The following is a 19,844-nucleotide window of genomic DNA, read 5'->3' as shown; positions in this document are numbered from 1 at the left end:
AATGTTTTGGTCTCCACTAATCCGAAACTATGAGTATATTCACAAACTGGTGAAATGTATACACTAATAATTTTCATTAAATGTCAGACAGTCCCAGGGTTTAAAGGTGAACACCATTATGATTTTTTTTATTCTAAACAGGTGCACAATTTTGTGCTGATTTATTTGATAATATATCTTTATAAGGGTATGTGCACACGATAACGACCATTACGTCTGAAATTACGGAGCTGTTTTCAGGAGAAAACAGCTCCGTAATTTCAGACGTAATTGCATGTACTCGCGTTTTGCGAGGCGTCAATTACGGCCGTAATTTGGAGCTGTTCTTCATTGGAATCAATGAAAAACGGCTCAAATTACGTCTCAAGAAGTGTCCTGCACTTCTTTTGACGAGCCGTCTTTTTTACACGTCGTCGTTTGACAGCGACGCATAAATGACAGGTCGTCGGCACAGTACGTCGGCAAACCCATTCAAATGAATGGGCAGATGTTTGCCGACGTATTGGAGCCGTATTTTGAGACGTAAATCGAGCCTTAAAACGCCTCGTTTACATCTGAAAATAGGTCGTGTGAACCCAGCCTAAGGGTCGGAAGTCTAATTTTTTTTTTATACAGATTTCCAAATGCCATGCACAGGAATAGAGTGAAATGATACAATTTTGGTTGATTTCAGCTGCCACTAGAGGGAGCTTGCTAATTATTTATACAGCTCCCACTGAACATCCTCCTTCACCTACAGGCAGGCAGAATGTTATAATTTAAAGTTTTGGCTGTTTGAGGAGAAACAGAGGATTTGGAGCTCTGTAACATAAACACTAAATTTGGATCCCTTATGAGGATATATTGTTAAATAAATTAGCACAGGATTTAGTAATTACTTTGTGTTAAAAGGCGGATATTCTGTTTAAGGATTTGTTTCTTAAATTTGTGCCCATTTTAGGCTATAGGAGACCTAAGAAGTTTAAGCCACAGACATGCTGAAGCCCGGGTTTAGGTACCTCTTGCCCAAAATGAGGAACAATAATAAAAAAAAAAAAATCAAGGCTAAAGGGCCCCAACACCTCGAGTGCTGGTCAGAGATTTTTATAACTCATAATCTAAGTGTTATGGCTGGAAGAAGGGGAAGGGGATAAGTGAGCCCTAATCTACCCACCGCCCTGTCCCTGCCTACTTGCAACGACCCGCCCTAGGCGACGGGGTACAACTGGGCGGCGGTCCCTACGCTGACTAAGTGCAAGGGAATACAAACAGGGAACAAGCAAGGGAAGGGGCAGTAGCCCACGGAACACCGTGAGGAAACCAGAGTGGTCAACGAGCCAGTAGAATAAGGATGTCACGAAGTATACAAACGCAGAGCAAGGAGCAGGAAGCAAGCCGGGGTCAGAGCGAAGCAGGATAAGCGGAAGCTGTAGCAAGGCTGAAGCAAGGCAGTAGCAGGCTGGAGCAAGGCTGTAGCAGGGCCAGGAAACCAGGAAGAATCACAAGCAATGAGGAAGAGAAAACGGCAGGTATAAATGGACAGGGGGCGGAGCTAACTCCGACTGACCAGGCCGCGATAGGCTCTCCCACTCCTGAGCCTGCCACCCTGATTGGTGGGAGCCGGAGTCAGTCTAAGAGTCCCGGCCTCATGTGTCGATTGATTAATCCTGGGAGTATCCACAGAAGTAGTGCCTGGCAGATCCTTTACACTAAGTCACATTTTTTCCTGGAGACACCATGAATGTTCTACATGGTGCCATGGAAGTCATTGGCATTTTCAAAAAGGTGATGTGTCAGTTTCCAAGTTACTAATATTTCCAACCAGCATCAGACCCTTTTAGTTCTGGCCCCTTTACTCGTAGAATTCCCATTTAAAGGGTTATTCTGATTATATACATCATGCCTGATAGGTGGGGGTCCCGTTCGAGAACGGGAATCCTGTGTTCCCTGATGTACCTTTGAGCTTAGCAGAACCTAGCTGCAACTAGGTTTATTGTCGATGTTTTGTGACATCACTGTGCACATTGTTCCAATACTGTGACATCACTGTGTGCAATAACGTTTCCCTACGGCTTGACAGTGTTTATTATCCATTCACTGTGACTTGACAATATTTGTTATTCCAATTTTATTACATCAATGTGTGAATACCTTTTCCTATGACTTCAGTGTTTATTATCCATGTACTGTGTGTAGTATCCCTGCTCTGTGAAATCACCGTAACTATTATTCCTGTGTCCACTTTGGTCATTTCCCTTGTGCTGTGACATCACTATGTTTACTATACCTGTGCAGAGATATCCTTATTTATTATTAATTACGTACTGTGACATCACTGTATTTATTATATCTGTATTGTGACATCACCATGTTTATTTTTCCTATATATATTGTGACATAATTGGGAACCTACATGTTTATATTTATAGGATACCCTAGGGCAGAGGTCCACAACATTTTGAAGGTCTTTAACCACTTTCAAATACAGTATATGGTATTGAACTACAGTGGATATTAAAAATATTAAAAGGGAAACAGCCTCTAAAAGATACGATCAAGTGATATGTCTCTTACCCAACTTGCCTATTAAATGGTTTTCACCCTAGTACCTATTAATGCTATGACATCCTTGGTACCACTAATGTACAATAGTATCTGGTGCTGTTAACAGATGGAGTGCCACATGCAGGCGGCCAGAGGCCCATATGTGGCTCCGGAGTCACTAATTGGGGACCACTACCCTATGGATATGCCATGAATGTCTATCTGTGCAATACTCAATGCATACTGCAGTCAGCAAGTGGTTAACCACAAAATATCAGGGAAGCATTTAGAGTACAACATATTTTATATGAAACAAAGGGAAGAATAGTGAAAATGATGTTATACAGTTGGGCACCAGAACAGTGCGTCTTTGTCTGTGACAGAAATTGCTCGTGAAAATAATAGTAGACTCCTGGCTCCGAAGTCTTCCAATCACACAGGCCAAATGAATCAATGACAAGCGAACCATTGCAATTCAGTTTTTTCATCCCTCATGTTTTCATTAGGGTTTATTTTCCAGCTAATTTTTAAATTGACTGTAACAAGTTGCCTTGGAAGATGTTTGTTTGCTTTGTGACTCTATGGTAACACTTTCCACCATCTTGAGTGCGCTTCATGCAGAAACAGCTTGTGTAAAGATGTATTACTCTCTAAGCGTGCCACTGTTTAACGTCATATAGTGAATTTTTCAGTATTAATACACAGAACGTTATTATAAATTAACCACTGAAGCTTGGGAACTGATAGATTATGTGCATCAACCGTCCACTCCATTGGTTAAGACACACAGTAATAAGCCAGAACGTTTATATCTAAATACTGCCATACAATGCTAAATAATACTTTCATACAACACCACACAGTACACATACAGTATCCAAATATTACTACCATATTGTGCCCTTATAAGCCTGTTGTATATTTCTTATACAACACTGCTGTCACGATCTGTGGGTATGTGGACCCACCGGGCCGTACCGCCATAGCGGGATAGCAGCTGGCCAACAGAGTACCAAGTCAATATATAAATAGTCCAAGCACAAGGGTACCTGTAGTGGTTCAGACAGTAGCAACGGCTAGGCACAGACGGGACCTTGACAGCAGACACCAGACGTGGTTTAACACAGCAGGCAGAACCGGTGGCACAACACGACTCCAACAGGTTTAAGGCACAGGAACAAATAGCATGGGATACAGGGTACACAGGTAGCAGGGCACGGGAACAGGATAACACTAAGGCTCCCATGGAGAGAAGGGCCATTGGACCATTTGCAGACTAACATAGGAAAACACAACAACGCTCAGGCAATGAGCAGAGGGGCAGTGCCCTTCTTATAGTCCAGAGTGATCATGAGCTAATTAATGATAATTCCCATGTGCGCGCGCTGGCACTTTAAGGCCGGGCACGTGCATGCGTGCACACCCTAGGGGACACAGTGGACTGGAAGTGAGCGCTGGCGTCTCCTGGGGAGGAGATACGGGCCAGCGCTCACAGATCCATGGCTGCGGCTGTCGGGGGGTGAGTAATCCCCACGGTCCGCGCCCATGGACACTACAACTGCCATTTAATAACCAAATTAAAGTGAAATTTAGTGTCTAAATAATACCGCCATACAATGCAAAAATAGTTTTGGCTTGATGGTAAAGTCCCTGGTGGTCCAGGGTAGTGAAAGTTTGTATGCTCCATCCTTAGGTTGCTCCTGGGGGTCCAGTACCTGGGGCTTTTGACTAGTTTGCCACTCCTTAAAACTGGCCCTGTATGTGGCCAACATTAGCTGAAGCCCTTCTTTCCTTGGGAGCCATAGGACCCATAAGGGCAACATTGTCTATATCCTACATTAAATAGTGATCGTGGCGAACTGTTCTCATATCTGATATTGAATTTCGGGGTCTGAATTTATTTAAGGGTCTGAATTAATTTTGGGGTCTGGTCTGGGATATGAATTTATTTTGGGGTCTTGTCTGGGATATGAATTTATTTTGGGGTCTGAATTTATTTTGAGGTCTTGTCTGCTCAGTATATCAGGCACATATGGCAGCACACTATATCTCTGGGGGAACATATGGCGGTACAGTATATCTCTGGGATATAATCTGTTGATGATCATTTGTTAGATTATGCAGGGAGTTGTTTTTTTTTCTACCATTACTCGGCCCTCACCCTTACTTTCACATGGAGATGGTAAATTCTTGGGGGGGGGGGGATTCAAACATTTGATATTGGGACGAGGAAATTCTAATTACACCCGTCAGAGCTTCTTTGATGAATGGAAGCAATGACCTCAATGGTTGTTAGAGGCAACTACTCCACTTTTTCTTTGCACTAGGTTTGATAAATCCCAACCCATATCCCGGCCAGAAGTGGTAGCCTCAATGTTGTCAGGATCATCACTGACATATAGGGTCATTTCGAGCCAACATGCCAAAATTGGCCATAATAATGTATTGTGTATTGGCCAATTTTGACAAATTAATTTTCAGTTTTACGGGAAAGTTCTACACACATCTGATTAGGAGTTATCACCACAATCTCAGTTATTTTTATAAGCATACCTTCGTTCAGACAACATTTTTGGCTAACTGTGGAATTTATTAAAATAACAACATTTTAAGCCACAGCAGGAAGTGGTAAATTGGGCAAGAGGTTGGAGTAAGTTCTGCCATAGACCAAAATATAACTGCTGATTTTCCATCCTTTACTATGTCTACTGAGAGTTCAGATTTTTTGGGACAGTGGGAAAATCCATTTCTTTTTGTTCCCGTAAACACAAAACTGAAATAGTGTAATAGTGGCACATAAGGAAAGTGATTAAAATACATACAATATCACATCGCTGAGTTGCTGAGGTTTTTTTTTAATCCTTTTTTAGTTATTTAAAAAAAAGTCTTCTTTCTGGAAGACATAATTCTGGCACTGAGGTGTCTCTTTGCTTTTTATTAGGGTACTGTACCCTATGCCTAACTTGAAGCTTCTGGACCCCAATACAAAACGTGTAACAGGCCCCCCGCACCATGTGCCTTTTATAATACAGGCGTCTTTTTATGTGGCAGTGAGCCTTTGGGCTGACTTGGGCACAAGTACCCGGGTGTAACTGTTACCTCTGCACCCTGTATAGCTACCTGTGAATTTAGGAGATTTATAAGACTCCTGCAATAAATCACACGTCAAATACTGTGATAGGAAAGAAGTGTCATCTATTTGTGAATAATTATCGGCACTTCTATGCTTATGTATAAGACCTCATGATTTCTACGGAGCCATAAAACGGCACCTATAGCACTCTATAGGGCCCTATTGTACCTCCGTGTGCCTCTGATTTCCGATTTTAAAGAGACATTCAGAGATTTATTTTACTTTTGGTTTTCTGTATAATAAATTAAAGAAAAAAAAATATGACATGCTCCAGTGAATGCTGTATTATGTATTATTCTCCCTTAAAAGCGTTACGTATGTGGAGGCACCATACAGCAGCAAAAAAGTGCACTCTGTGTGTATGTGTGTGTATATAGAACTTTAAATAAATGTCCACCCTTAAACGCCATCTTGTTTTTTTAATCTAATTAGGTACAAAATTCTGTGCTGATTAATTTCTTAATATATCTTCATAGTGGTCAGAGCTTTGCTTTTCTGATACAAAGCTCCAAATCCCCTGCATTCAAATCTCCTCCCACTATGGAGAGCTTAGACGCATATCGCATACATTGATCTCAATAATGGCACTATATGCTGTAAGCTCTTAAGCTCCCTCTAGTGGTGACTGCAGGCTGCAGATTTTCAAAGTTATGTTCTAATCTGTCAATACAGGGGATTTGGAGGCCTTTTTCAGAAAAATGGAGCTCCGACGGCTATAAAGATATAATGAAAGGTTCATTAGCAAAGAATTTTAGACTTAAAAACGCAATCGTGGACATTCACTTTAAGCTGAGATATTTTTTTTGTATGTTTTTATATACGTATTGGGCATATTTAAAGTGGTTATCTTATCTTAGACATTTATTGAATATCCACAGGATAAGCGGGGGTCCCACCTCTGAGACTCCACTTATCGGGAGAATAAGGGTCCTCTGACGACGCAAATCTTGGAATGCATGAGGTCTAAAGCCTAAAGTTATATATGGGCAACAACATTACCACTATATAATAAGCATTTTTTACACACTCGATACACTTTGAAGTAAATTTTTGGTTTCTTGCGTGTGATACTTTGTTTTTATGAAGTGTTGCTAATTTTATTATCTGTCTTAGTGATAGACGGCATTCTAGGTGAATAGTTAATGATTTATTCACAGAGGATGTAGTCTGTTCCTCGGAGTCACTATGCAGACTTCCTAAACCAAGCAGCACAACACATGAATTGTGCAATCTCGTGAAAATAATAAGTAAGAGGTATTTTATGTATAAATTGTCTTTTGAATTTCTTCCATCTAGTAAATATATTAGTGATAAATTAAATGAATACATAATAAATTCTTACCGTGTGAATGAATACAATTTTGTAATTTTTACTGAGTTGTATTACTTGATTTTAGAGATAAAAAAAATCTTGGAAAAAAACCAAAAAATTTTTGGAGCATTTTAGACAGATTTACATCGGTGACTATTCCCAGTAGATCTCGTGATCAACTATAGCCAATTTTATAGCAGGTTAATTCACCCAGTGCTGTTTGTTCAGTGAAAGTCCACCAGACACGCATTACAGAAAAAACCCCACAATCAACTAAGGTTGGGGTGAGAGAGTGTAACACACATAGGGTAATATCTGTAGGGTGTTTGCTTTATGGCAACTGCAATAATTAGGAATTACTGGCGGGGCATGTGCCAGGGGAGGGCACCAGCAAGCCACTCTGCCTTGGCGAGGGTATTTAAATACAGAGCTAGGGCAACAAACTGAACCTTTGCCCTAGGTAAATACAACTCTGGAGAAACGTCATAGTCTATTTCAGTCACCAGGAAGTGATGTAATACAGCCCCTCCCCCAGAGACCAGGGATTGGTAGGGGACATGCGTACAGAGCCTTATCTGCATGTATAGTGTCCTGCCTAAAGCTGCAGCTGCATCCCCCTTCTCCTTCTCTTCTATATACTGTTTTACATCAGATAGACTTTTTCATGTCTGAGCAGGTTCCTGAACATTTACAGGGAACCTGTTGGCTGTAGGAAACTATATCTGGAAGCTGAAGATGCCACTATCCCCTACTAAGATTTATTATGAATCTTAATGTATTCACATGAACTACTGATTTATCCAGATGGTACTTTAAACCTTAGATCATTGAAGACATATATTTTTGTTCTGAGCAGAATGATTTTTCTCATTTTAGAATCACTACTGTACACTTGAATTGTTTACCCAAAATGTTATTGACCGATTATCATGCCCACCATGTAAATTATAATCGCCATCTGCAGAGAAAAAAACAAAAAAGAACAATTGGCGCCAAACGATTCTTGCCAATAAGAAAAATTATTGAAAATTTAAAACATAGATTGCGCTCTACCAGTTTGACGTGAAGAGGGATATAGCAGTATTCCCATCCTTTAATCCCAGGAACAAGGACAATCCCCACCAGCTGGTTGCTGCGTTTTCAAAGCATTTTCAATCCACAATGTTGAATATAATTTATCCACAAGATTATGGAATATAAAATATAGGGATAGTGCAATAACACATTCACAGCATGTAAAATATCCAAAGGGGGTTTATTATACTCACAAATTGAACGTATCATTGACCATTAAAACAGAACGACTGGACTTTCGCTTCTTCCGTGCCCCATTTTCACCACAAAATGAATTGATTTTGGAACCTATACTTTTTCTTTATAATCATTATCCAAAAAGTGATTAATTATATGGGACCACGGGCAGATTGGTCCACCAAAGTACTGGAGGGCGTATCTATGGGTCCCAGGTTCTGGCACAATAATAAGTCCCAAAGGCACTGCAGAAGGAAACCTCATTAAAGCTGTTTTATAGCCAATCACTTTCTACTAGGGGTAATTCTTACAATTTAAAAATGTTTACCTAGCACAATGTATCAGCAGAAAATGACGTTTTATTTAAATCATTTTATGTTAACACATTTTTTACATTTATTTTTTTATTGATTTTTTTTTTGTGACTATCCACATAAAAATAGTTCTTGAAATATTGCAGTTTTAGCACTGGCCACTAGAGCAGTCGCAATAGGCTGGGGCTTCCTGTTTTCTGTAGCTCACTTGGCAGCTCTGCTGTAAACACTGGGATAGGAAGAGCAGAATCATATTCTCATCGGAATGCGTGGGATTTAATGACAGTTCTATTGTACTGCTGGTGGAGTAGATTAGGCAGGACACTATACATGCAGATAAGGCTCTGTACGCATGTCCCCTACCAATCCCTGGTCTCTGGGGGAGGGGCTGTACTTCATCACTTCCTGGTGACTGAAATAGACTATGACGTTTCTCCAGAGTTGTATTTACCTAGGGCAAAGGTTCAGTTTGTTGCCCTAGCTCTGTATTTAAATACCCTCGCCAAGGCAGAGTGGCTTGCTGGTGCCCTCCCCTGGCACCCAGCACCCAGGGCACATGCCCCGCCAGTAATTCCTAATTATTGCAGTTGCCATAAAGCAAACACCCTACAGATATCACCCTATGTGTACAATTATATATACTGTGTGTTTAAAGGGGTTTTGCCACAATGGAATTTTATAACTTATCATTGGGATAGATGATAAATGTCTGATTGTTGGGCACCCCACCGATCACTAAAACAGGAGCCCTGAGCCCCCGTTCTTCCTCAATTAACGACCACAGTGAGGAGTTTAATTAGAGCAGAGGCTGAGCATGCTCCATTTTATTGTGTATAGAACTGTTGGAGTACAGAGCTTGGCTGTTTCCATCATTCCCCTAAACATTGAATGGAACAGTACCACGCATGCTCTAGTGCCGATCCATTCAAATTCCTCTTCACTGCGGTCGAACAGTGAGGAGGAATAGGGGGGCTCAGGACCCCCGTTCTAGTGATCGGTGGGGGTCCCTGCGCTAAGGTCCGCAGCGATCAGACATTTATCACCTATCCTGTGGATAAGTGATAAATGTCCATTGTGGGTACAACCCATTTAAGCATAGTTTTGGTTACAGTTAATAGTGGACATGCATGTGTTCTGTATAAATAGATAGTGGGCAATCATAATCCTTTCCTCTGGTCGACCCAAGATACCCTACTCCGACACTGGATGGGACACTATTGCAGAATTATTTTGTTGAGTGCCACTCCCAACTATAATCCCCTGGGAACTTTGTATAAACTAGATGTTGACCTATACTCAGTCACCGGCGCCCAGAATGGGTTAATTGTATGAAGTCCTAATAAGTCTAAATTTACTGTAATCTATAAGGGGGCCAATTAATCATTGCGTTAATATCCTTGAGATCCCTGCTGGGAAGGGTTAGAAAATATAAAAAGAAGTTTTTCTTTGTGTGTTTAGATTTACCGGGCAAAGCTGATAATTTCTTAGAGGATTATAGTTTTGTGAACCCGGAGAGGTCTTACTCTTTGTTGACATGATTGTTTTATTGAGTAGACTAAACTATGATGTCAGTTAAGATACGGCCTGAGCTGCCTGGTCCTTCTGGGAATTGAAAGTTGGTTGGAGCAGTGTATTATTTTTGAAGATTAGGATAAGATTTCACATTCATACTGTGGTAGGAAACAATTATTTGTGTGTACAGAGAGAGAGAGAGGAGAAGTACGGAGATAATGGGCCTCAATCCAACGGTGATGTAAACTTGACAGTGCTGCTGAAGTTCAGGAGCACAAATGTCAACAAGTTTAGTGGCCATGTCTTTGAAGCCACACAAAGAAAGGATCTGGGAGACCTCATGACAGCTACTTATCTAATAGGATTGTATGTTGAATTATATAGCCAACTTCGGGGTACTACTGTCCAATCGTCCTGCCTTGCACTGCCTGGTAATTGAGGTTCATTATTATCCTTGCTCTTGTTCCTGTGCGTTGCTATTGACTACTGTGTTTGATCCTAATCCTGACCTCCATTTTGTTCCTGACCACGCTCCTGCCTTGTCCTTTGGGTTGTCTGTCTGGCGCCTGTTGTTCTACTTCTGACTCTGAACCCTGGCTACTCGTCTGACTACGCTCCCGTCTTATTCTCTGGCCTGTTGCATCCTAACCGTCATCCGATTGACGACCCTTGGCTCAGTTCCTGACTACGCTACTTTTTCATCAGCGCTACGGTTGCTAATACGTGACTATTCTGGGGATCGCTACCTGAGTATCTCCTTGCAGCAAACCCGATACCTCTTTGTGGGTGTTGAGGGTGAAAACCAGGGGCTTTCTTAGACTCTGCACCACAGTCTAGTCAGTGCCAAACGGATTACGGCTTAGAGAAGCCACATTTCCAGTAAGTGACCGTAACACATATCCTGCCATTGTGATTATTAAAAAATGCCTCAGGATGTACAATAAAATGGCTCTATTTGTTTATTGAAAAATCCACGTTTTACCTTTATTTCATACCGATACATCTTAGTCTGAACATTGTATTGATCTCTATTGAAATAGGAGGAGAAGCTAGCTACTTCCTTATCCCTGATGTCACTATTGAACTACACTTCACACTTTCCTTTTCAACTCATATGTCTGATAACTACAATCATGGGAATGTCTCTGCACTGTGAGAATGCAAGGGAAAGTTATTTCACTGTGTTTGGCTACCAGGGAGAGCTACGAGAGGGAGGCGGAGGACTCTCAGGCTTACCGGATGACAGAAGACTATATGGCTGACATTGTTACATGTCACATAGCTACTTTTATGTTCCAAAAACGAAAGGCCTATGCATACATTACAGAATTAAATGTACCCTTCTAACATAGCCTATAAATGTGGTGTGAATGGAGCATAACAGTGTAACCCTTGCCTAGCATTTAGTATTAAATATTGGACTACCACCATGAGTTTCAGTGCCAAATTCTGGATTAAAGAGTTGACATTTTAATTTCTTAAATATCCCATTCTACCAGTGGAAAAATGAAGAAAAATAAAATAACTGATCCCGTAGAGATCAATGGTGTTTGCGTTCACATTAGTGCATTAAGAGGTTACACGCCATAGAGGCAGCTTCTGTTACTGCTATAAGACTGTTTTTTAGGGTTCTCCTTGGGAGAATGATATTGATATGCGATCACCAGAAGAAGTCCATGCAAAATAAAATTTAAAGAAAGGACACTGATGTTATAGACTTAGATACTGGAAACCTTTCTTTAGAATGAGGAAATGGGACATCCTGGACAGGGACAGTGTTCTCAGATACTTATTCGATTCCTGCCTTAAGGTCTAGGGATAAGGAGCTAATTTCCGTTATGGTGGTCTATGAGATGAGGACATGTAGGAGCAGGTTTGACACCTCTTTAAGTCATCTCGAAGAGATATCTCAACTGCCTGCACCTGTCACTCTATGCCACAGAAAGTGTCTATCATTTTGCTTGTTGACTGGTATGAAACATGACACCCCCGTACTCTACGGTCTACCAGAAACAACATAAGTGCTATTATGAGTGAAAGTGGCATTGAAGATCTGAATCCCACAGATATCTAGAAACCAATATCATGACATTCCCGCTCACTTCTTCTATAGTCATCCACTCCCATCTACATTTATCATAGGACTTTGAGACTAAAAAGTAAAGTTCTTTTTCTATTTTTCCCATCCAATATTTACAAGACTTCCATCTAAAATAATATAAATCATCATTAAAAATGAATGGGTTGCAGGTTAAAAAAAAATGGTAGCCATACCTACTTTTTAAATCTCCCATCACTTTGACCTCAGTGTCATGAAATCTACAGACAAAGGACCGCTGCAACACTGTTATGAAACGTCCGTTTCTTTAAGGTTGTCATGACTACTAGCCTAGCTTCTGGGCGGCTCTGGGTTGAGTTGCAGAGCCAATCTCATTTCTCTGTTTCATCCTATCAGATTCTAGGGTGGAGTATTTAATTCTGGTCAGTTCTTTCATTGTTGCTTGTGACTTTCTTTGTGTATGCAAGTATCTGATCAAGCTCCTGGCTACACCCTGTATCACCTGACTATAAGGATTCTTGGAATTGAACCTCGGCTCTGTCTTTAGATTAACCCTTTTGCTCACTGATTTGGACATTCTGCTCTCGGCTGGTTTTGACTTCGGCTACTCCTGGCATTCTTCTGTTTTCTGATTTGGACTTACACACTATCCTGCTTGTGAACTCTGTTTGTGTTTACCCTCTGGCTGTCTGGTTTTCCATTCTAGTATTGCCTGAATTGCACCTCCTGTCCTACGTCGTATTCTGTTAATGCAACCTGGGTTCTATGCAGCCAAATCCAACCTGCCTTGTGGTGGGCTCTGGTGAAGACCATATAGTAGCCTTAGACTGCAGATCAGAGTAGTGACGGACTTGAGGTAGTAGATTATTTGCATGCTTATTCCTGACAGTTTCCACTTGCATTTGGGGAATCGCTTACAGAGCAATTCCATAACTTTCACTCTGGGGAAATTGCTCAACTAGTGATTCCATTACACACTGGCTGCAATGGTCACGCACCGGAAATACTGGCATCACCATTGTGACTAGTGATTGGCTGCAGGAGTCCTACGGGACCGTCAGCACTGTATCGACAGGGGATTTAAAAGGTGGGTATGGTAATATTTGACATTTCAGACACAGCCACTACAGATGTGTACGGCGCTGTGACTGTAAACTGGAAAAAGGCTGTGATGATGAATGTTATGACCCCGTCAATCAGCTGATCAGCGGGGGTTCCAGGAGTCAGACCCCCACCATTCTGATATTGATGACCTCACCTAAGTATAGCCCATCAATACAAAATGCCCATCAGGACATAGACAAACCCTATAGGAACTTCAATGTCAGGGATTTTGGTCGCCACCCAGATTTACGGGAAACAGATAAAACTGAGAAACCGCTGCATAGAATTTTTTTAATAATTTGGTAGTAGAGGACGACTCCATTATATATTTACTAGTGATTTTAGTTAGTGCATTTTGTCCTGTAATTATTTCTTACTACTGAACTCCAAGGCCATAAATGAAAGAACTGAAGACCCCTTGAATCCCTTTCCAAGAATTCATGTTATAATAATGGAGCTTTCTCTAATTGCCAGTGGATTAGAATTGCCCCAGGGTCACGTGTTTTGGTTTTGGGAGCAAGCTTCGGCTTGCTCGCCTGATTACATTTTATTTATTTTTTTAGCTATGTCTGGAGGCTGCATGTGAAATTGTTTGAAGTTATGATCTGGTTTAAATCCCCTGTCCCATTCATGTATATGCAGTGATGGTCGCAGCAACACATTCAGAAAATAATACACATTTCTACAGAAAGTGTTAAATGCATTTAGTTTATTGAAGAAACTTTAACTTTAAAATAAAATTAAACAAAAAAAGAAAAAATATACATAAATATATAGTAACCATAAGAGTAAAAATTCCTTTGTTCTTCAATTATATGTGTTTCTGAGGAAGCTGAATGGTTAACATTATAACCACCATGACAATAAGCACAGGCAGGGTTGGCTCCAGGTGTATATAGGCCTTTTTTCCCACCAAGCGTTACCATTTTTTCCAAGACCATCATGGGCCCACTCAAGCCCAGTAGGTCCTGGTTTCTTCCCAGGTTTACATGATGCTGACACGAGCCCTGACAGTGGGGGTTATTATCCAAATTTCCCAATTACCCTTTATTGAAACATCTGTCTAGTTATGGAGTGATTCCCAATGTTTCTCATTGAGCACCATTTTACAGTTTATATATAGAGTTATTCTACAAAAAAAGATGACTATTTTGGAAATATATATATGTTTTGGGTATGTTGTACTGATCCTGAAATACTGTACATCTCGTATATATTCTGTATTATAGCCCATTGTAATCCAGAGCTGCATTCCGAATGTTGCAGGGTATTGAACTCCTGTTGAAACACCAGAATCCCTCTGCTTGTTCAGTGTCTTTACAGAGCTCGTGCTGGAGATTTGCACATTTAGGGTATGTTCACACGACCTATTTTCGTCCGTTTTTCGGGCCGTAAACGCCTGAAAAACGGCCAAAAAATCGGAACCCTGTATGTAGATTATATTATACAATACAAATGTACTTTCTCTATTGAAATAATGAATAACAGTAAAAATAAATGTATAATCGGATCGTTCTGACATCAGAGTGAGCTGATTATACAGAGATGAGTGGCGACACATTATTCAGCATTTATCAATCACTAAAGTGTATCTTAAATTGATAATAAAGCTCCAGTTATTATTAACCCCTTCCCGGCATTTGACTTATGCCTACGTCATAGCCGGGTAGGGGGAAGTATGGAGTGGGCTGACGGTCTGAGCCCTCTCCATACAATGCACGTGTCGGCTGTATGTTACAGCCGACACTTCAAAGTAACGAGCGGGATTGCGATCGATCGTGACCCCCACTCGTTTAACCCATTTAATGACACGGTCAATAGCGACCGCGGCATTTAAATCGTTAGAAAGAGGGGTGCGGACCCTCTCTAACAGCTCATCGCGGGGTGCCGATGGTTGCTATGGCAGCCTGGGGGCCTAATGAAGAACTCCAGGTCTGCCGTCTTTGTGCTCCTATTAAGACCTGCCTCAGGTAGGGCTCAATAGAAAGCCTGTCAGAAAGGCGATGTACTGCAATAGTATTGCAGTATATAGTGCGAGTGATCCAATGATCGCTGGTTCAAGTCCCCTAGGGGACTGTAAAAATCAGTTAAATAAAGTTTATTTTTCTGTAAAAAAAATAAATATTAAAAGTTAAAAAAAAAACACCTTTTCCCATTAGCCCCCTAAAGCATTGTAAAAATAATAAACATAATTGGTGTTGCCTCGTCTGTAAAAGTCTGAACTATTACAATATACAATATATCATTATTTAACCTGCACGGTGAACGGCGTACAAAAAAAAAGAAAGTAAAACGCCAGAATCTCTGTTTTTTGGTCACCTCATCACACAAAAAATGTAATAAAAAGTGATCAAAACATTGCATGTACCCCAAAATAGTACCATTAAAAACTACAGCTTATCCTGCAAAACATAAGCCCTCACACCACTTAATCGATGGAAAAATAAAAAAGTTATGTCTCTCAGAATTTGGCGACACAAAATAAAATGTATATTTCATAGTTAGTTTTTGACTGGTAAAAGTAGCAAAATATATAAAAAACAATATAAAATTGGTATCGCCGTAATCGTATTGACCCGCAGAATAAAGTGTACATGTCGTTTTAATTGCACGGTGAATTGCGTAAAAATGAAGTACAAAAAACAATGCAGGAGTCACTGTTTTTTTCATTTTCTACCCCACAAATAATTTTTTATGTTCCCTAGTACATTATCTGGTATAATAAAGGGTGCCATGAAAATCTACAGCTCGACCCGCAAAAATCATGCCCTCATAGGACTATATCGCAGAAAAGTTATAGCTTTTGGAAGGTGGGGAGGAAAAAATTAAATTGGAAATCTGAAAAATGGCCGCGGCAGGAAGGGGTTAACATTGTCATAAAATGTAATATATCTTCATTCCATTTTTCGCTGTTTTATAATTTTGCTGCCCTTGAGATATTGCCACCCTAGGCTTGTGCCTATATGGCCTATCCACAAATGGAAGCATGTGTACAGATAGAGATAATATACTTTGCCTACAAATGGCAATAGAATATGTGCTGCTAATCTTCAGAATAGTTTGAGGCTGTGGTAATATGATACAAGAGGTCTGTGTAGGGAAAGGATTAATGTGTGTCATGAGTTCAGTGCTTGGTAGAAGATGAGCCATTAATGTCATGGGTAAGTGGATAGATAGGAATCTCAGAGTTCATTATTTAGACACTAAGAGACAACCATGACCCTTATCACGTCCTCAGAAATAAGCAAAATCACTTCTTATTTTTCCCACTGTAACCATCTTTACAGTCATTATTGCCTTAAAGAACCCTTTCTCTTATAAAGGACCTGTCAGCTCTGCCGACATGTCAGTTTTAGTGGTATTCCCCATAATAAAACAATTCTGGAGCATCTTAGTACTCTGCAATGTGCCCTTCCTCTGTTACCCCTCCTAGAAATTTATAAATAAATTGACAACTAGGTATTAACGTTCACTTTGTCAAACGGGTGTGTCCCTACACAGTCTGAAACTGTGAGCACTGATTGGACAGTGTCAGACTGTGCAGGGACACACCCCCAATTAATAACACCCAGTTGTCAATTTAGTTATAAATTTGTAGGAGGAATAACAGAGGAACGGTACAACGCAGATTTCTAAATAAAAAAAGATGCTACAGAGTCCTTATTTTATGGGAAAACAGATAGTAGACAGGTGCTCTTTAAAATAAAAGAATCACCAGCAACTATACGTCAATGAGGGAGATTTAGCAAAACTTGTGAATTGGAAAAGGAATAGAAGGAATTGTCGTAGAAACCAATTAGATTGCTTCCTTCACTGCTTTATTTTGCCATAAAAAGCACACAAAATACCACCATATAGTGCCAAAAATATCTGCGGTAGTCAAACAATACACCCTTAGGTTATGTTCACCCGGCATAATTTTTGTGGCGGAATCTGCTGCGGATTCCACCACAAAATTTCACCTCCCGTTCATTTCAATGGGAAGAAGACACGTCTTCTTCCTGCTACCTGATTTTTTTCAGCTAGTGGACAAAAGATGCGTTCTGCCCGATCTTCAGGTGGATGCCGCCCAAACCACCCCTTGAAGTGAACGGGAGTAGGTATCTTCTTGCTGACGCAGGAATAATTCTGTGGTGGATCTTGCGGCGGGACCCGCCAAGCAAAATCCACCTTGTGAACATAGCCTTAAAGAGCCCACATAATACTGCCATATAGTTGTGATAAAATATTGGAATTCAATTAACAAATAAAACCAAAATATACAATAAATAATACTGGGGAGATTAAGGTTTCTCCTAGAATTCCCACCCTAGGAACTCCATAGGTAACAAGGTCTGGGGGATTTGCCCAGTTTCCCACCCCGTAAAACTGGCCATGCCCATAAAGTTGTCCTCCTTTGGCAAGTTATTACAAATTCTATTAAGCTGTTTCTCGATTATACTGTATCTGTTTCTAGGATAACTGGGTGACAACGATCATGTCTACCATAAATAATATAGCAGGGGTTGTCACCCCAAGATTACCCCAAGAGCAACAGTCACCAGACAGATTCCTTAATGGGATTGTCCACAATTAGAAAAACATGGCTGCGGTCTTCCAAAAACAGCGCCACACCTGTCTACAGGTTGTTTTTGGTATTGCAGCTCAGCCTTGTACACTTCAATGGAACTAAGGTGCAATACTAGTCACATCCCATTTACAGGTGTGGTTCTGTTTTTGGAAGAAAGCAGACGTGTTTTTTTTAATCCTGGTCAACCCCTTTATTAATGTCAAAGCATTAAAAAGGGTTGTCTGGCTTAATAAAACAATTTGGAATACTATATTAGGCTTCATGCACACGACCGTGCCCAATATTACGGGCACGGCCGGCGGCGGATAGCCATTATAAAGTATAGGAGCACGGTCCATAAAATAAAAAAATAGGACATGTCCTATTTTTTTCGGCAGGTTTCTACGGCATGGACACCTTCCCGTAAGACATACGGGGAAGGTGTCTGTCAGCCATAGAAATGAATCGGCCGACGTACATGTGCATGGGGCGTTTGGAGTTAATAGAGTGCTTTCTACGTTTAGGACCATCATCTATTAGCAGAGCAAAGTGCAATTACAAAGAACTTCTCTCTGTCTGGAGCACCTAGTACGTCTATGCATAAGGCTACATTCAGACGAGCGTGTCCGATTTGCGCAAGTAAAAAACACAGCGTTTTTCCTGCATATTTTGTCCGTATGCGTTGCGTATTGCCATCAGTGGGCTTTGCGTGTGGCATGATTTTTTCACGTCCGTGCAAGCAATTAATTAAAAAAAACAACGTATTTCTCTGCTTTTCTATGTATTTGATGCGTGAAACACGGACAGCACATGGACAGCACACGGATGTCGTCCTTGTGCTGTCCGTGGTTTTCACGCACCCAAAGACTTCAATGGGCGACTAGGTGTGAGAAAACGCACCAATATACGACATGCAGTGAGTTTCGGACACTCGCTGCATGAAAAATAACTTGTGAATGGCCCCATTGAATTGCATTGGTCCGTGTGCTGTGAGTGATTCCAACACACAGCACACTACGAGTATTACGCTCGTCTAAATGAGCCCTTACACAGATGGCTCATCGATTACAGTGGGAACTGTGCAATACCTAATTTACCCTGTGGTGGCGCTACAGAGGAATTGAACACTTACTGCCGAGTTTTCAAGCAGATTACAGCTGATCGCTGGGGGATCACAGCAGTGAAACAACCTGTGATCAGCTTATTGTTGGGGGAACCTTGTAACAAAAAAGGATTGTCCAAAGTGGACAACCCTTTTAAGCCTTATCAAAGAGATCTTAGTCGGTATTTCATCTTCTTTACTATAACAAATCTTGAGGGTCTTTTTTGTGGGTGTAACGTATCCGCTAAGATCTCTTTTTTTAGGGCATGACATATCTACCTTTTAGGGGAATTTTTTCACTATACACATTGATGACATATTATAAGATATATAAGATGGGTGTACTGTAAACCACAGTTTTGTTCTGAAACAGCAGCACTCCTGATCACGCTAGACTTGCAACATAACCTGAATGCCCAAAACAGCGCCGGAATAGGATGATGCTGTTTTACAAAAAAAGATAGAGGGTCCACAAACTCCCTTCGTTCTTGACATTGGTGGAGGTCTTAGCATTCAGACCCCCACTAAGCTAATCAATGTCATCTACTGTATGGTTATGGTAGAAAAAGCCCTTTAAAGGGGTTGTCCTACATAAAACATTTATAACCTATTGATAGGATAGATGATACCTGTATGATCGCTGGAGGTTCCACCACCGATCATGAGAACGAGGATCCCGTTCCCCCCGTTGGAATGGAGTAGCATTTACGACTGCGCATTACCGCTCCATTGAATGTCTATAGGACTGTCAGAGATAGCGTACTACAGTGTTCGGTGTCAGTCAGACACCCCCTTTAAAGTGTGGTGGCTTTTCCACACTGCGATATGGATAACCGGTCGTATGGTTATATATTATTATTCATTTTGCTTGTAAGGTCAAAATCCCACTTTCTGTATGTCCCTGAATGTGGAAGAGAAGCGAAAAAGTAAAAACATAATATTTAAATCCAATTGTAGGTTATAAAGCCGACTTGAGGCAATTGTA

This window comes from Rhinoderma darwinii, chromosome 6 (assembly GCF_050947455.1).
Source record: "Rhinoderma darwinii isolate aRhiDar2 chromosome 6, aRhiDar2.hap1, whole genome shotgun sequence".
Lineage (NCBI taxonomy): Eukaryota > Metazoa > Chordata > Amphibia > Anura > Rhinodermatidae > Rhinoderma > Rhinoderma darwinii.
This window is presented reverse-complemented; position numbering follows the sequence as displayed.